The following is a 2,898-nucleotide window of genomic DNA, read 5'->3' on the forward strand; positions in this document are numbered from 1 at the left end:
TCATTATCTAAGATGCTTTTTAAGTTCTTAAGGTAGCATGACCAACCAGTAAATAATAGTAATTAAAAAGAATTCACACTGTAATGCACTTCTAAAGTAGATTTGCTTCCCCACCTATTAAGTAACCCATATTAGGTTAACCATAATCAGAGTTTAAAAAAAAAAAAAAAAAAACGAATTAATTGAGGGATAGGAGGTCTCATTAAGAGCCAACCTACTATGATCATGGGTCCTAAGGCAAATGACATTACCGCACTAGTCACCAAGCAAGGGTAATGGCTTTCAGTTGAAAAACTGGAATACCAGAGGTCTCATCGCGAGCCAGCTTGCTCATTCTTGTTAGTTCTCGTGAATGGCACTGTTGATAGCTGGTTACCAAGCCAGGACAGTGGCCTTCAATTAACTTCTAAAAAGAGAAAAAGTAAAATGCTCTTAAATGACTCTGAATCTATATCTAATATGTGGGAAAAAAGCATTTCATAAGGTTAAAAGGTATCCCTGTCGAGGCCATAGACGCCTGCTGGCAGCAGGGCCATGCTTGTGGTATTAAAGTTAACTCTACACTATAATTTACTTGGTTGTTTTTGCTTTCCATGAACTCATTATCAATCTCTTTGAGAATGAATTTAAAATCCTTCTATTCTTATGCCTTGGAGTTCTATATTTTTGGAATGATTTTTTATGGACGTGGGGACCCTTAGTGCAGGTAATTCACTGTGCCCAAACAAGAGGAGCTTCAAATATACATGGATAATGGTAATGATCACTGTGGGAAGGTATTACTGTATCTACTTTTAACACCATGGCTTTTAAATCATGTCACTCATATTTACAATGAGGATATTAAAAGTGAAACTTTTGATAAGGGATGCCTCTGAGATATTATTTTGGAAATTTTAAAGGTTAGCTATTTTATTCAAGTAATAACACCATCCATGCAATTTAGCTTTTTATTGCAGTTTTCATTTTAGGTTTTCTTGAAATCATTCTAAGAAAATAAAGAGTCCAGCAAACACTATGTTTTTAGAGCAATCTTTAACTAGCACAGGAATTGTGATCACGAAAAATTGTAGGAACATTATTTTGAATACCTACAAATGTTTCTAATTTTGTTTTTGTTGTGAAGAAGTAATAATATCGTATTCCCTTACATGAGGACATGCAAGATGGTAAGCATGGGGGGATGTTGGGTCTCTGTTTTGTCTTATTTTTAATTTATTTCTCTCATGTTGCCGATTGGCTAAATGATTATTTTCGAAGAGTATTTGTTACTTCTTTGCTTTAACAAGATTAAAATAGAATTAATGAGAGTTTAATTAAGGTTTATATGTTGCAGGATTAAAACCAATTTGATTATACTTTGGGACATTCCTGCACCTTTGCATTTACGTGCTTGCACCATTGCATTTACCTGACTACACCATTTTATGGATTCCTACACCATTTACCTGCTTGCACTCCACTCACATTCTATGTTCCTATACTCAAACCCTCCATTCATAAGGATCGAATTATATCAGTTGTTGACTTGTATAAGGATTTTGTTCCTTGTCTTGCTATGGCGCATATGGGTTATTACTTCAGTCAGACGCAGATGATGGGCATGGTCAAAAGAATTTGAGTGTCCCAGCCATTAGAGAAGGTGCAGTGAAAGTATCTCAAATTATGCAACACTGAAACCTCTAAAGCCTTCATCCCATTCTTGTATTCAAATGACTGGAAAAGAGGTTTTTGATTTTGCAGTAAACCGTATTCCACAAGTTATTGAAGCAACAATGGAAGAAGCTGGGATTGTAGATTCATATTTGGAATGGTTGTTGATTCATCAGGAAAACCAGAGGATTATTATTGTTGTAGCTAATGAGATACATATTCAACCTGATAGGGTAATAACAAATGTAGCTGATTATGGTAACACAAGTGCTGCATCTATTCCTCAGGCGCTTGATGAAACTGTTTGGAGTGGAAGAGTTCAAAGTGGCCATGTTATTACAATTGCAGGTTTTGGAGATCGATTTACATGGGGTTCAGCCATTGTGATATGGGGTTGAGATATGCGTCGAATCTCTGATGCCAACCTGTGAGTAGCTCATGCAAGGAGGAAATCGATACACCCAACAATGGGGCAGCTTATGGCATTGGTGTTTATCTTTCTCCAGAAGATTGTTCGCATGTCAGTATTGGCTATTCAGATGTTGACGGAAATGTCTTACGGCACATACATTTTATTATTGGAGCACACACATGAATACTCATATTCATCCATATTACGTTGTGAGCTTTAAAGTCTCTACCCAAATGCATGATTATCCTGGATCAAAAGCGGATCACTTTGTACATAGAATTTTGGAAATTGCGTAAAATGGTTTCAAACTTCGCGCTAAATAATTCTTCTTCTACAGCTACGCTAAGTTGTGATGAGACAACATTGTGCCCAACCTATGTGGAGTCTAGCAACAACACTGTTCCAGGAAAAGAGGAATGATTCACGAGAATCATCCCTCTTTCGACACTTGGTTTCAAACTAATTTTTATTTCGGCAAATTGTTAAAACTAATAATCTTCTACATTTTAATTGGCTAAATTAGAAAGCCCCAATTTCTAAATCGATGCATATATATGTTTAAGAGACTTCCTGGAGCAGAAGATTAAGAGATTAATCGATAGATATACATGCATAGAGATAGGGACATGCATAATCATAGGAGGAAGGCACAGAAGGGAAGAGGAGTTGTCCCAATGTAGCCTCACGCAGTTCATAACTGGTGGATCACTCCTCTTGTCTTATTGGAGCTGAGCATTGTCTACTTGATGTAAAGATTGTTTTTCAGGGATTAATTAATGTAATTTTCATCTATGTTCTGTCTATTTATTTATTGCATCTAATTATTTTGACCG

At 36.2% G+C, this 2,898-nt stretch overlaps 1 pseudogene; it reads left to right on the top strand.

Moving 5' to 3' along the window:
• The first annotated feature begins 1,712 nt into the window (after positions 1 to 1,712).
• On the top strand, positions 1,713 to 2,051 carry LOC149226363 (beta-ketoacyl-[acyl-carrier-protein] synthase III, chloroplastic pseudogene; annotated as a pseudogene).
• Positions 2,052 to 2,898: the final 847 nt, after the last annotated feature.

This window comes from Pinus tabuliformis, chromosome J, assembly GCF_031772625.1.
Source record: "Pinus tabuliformis cultivar Carrire ecotype Pingquan chromosome J, CPIR1, whole genome shotgun sequence".
In the NCBI taxonomy this organism is placed as follows: Eukaryota; Viridiplantae; Streptophyta; class Pinopsida; order Pinales; family Pinaceae; genus Pinus; species Pinus tabuliformis.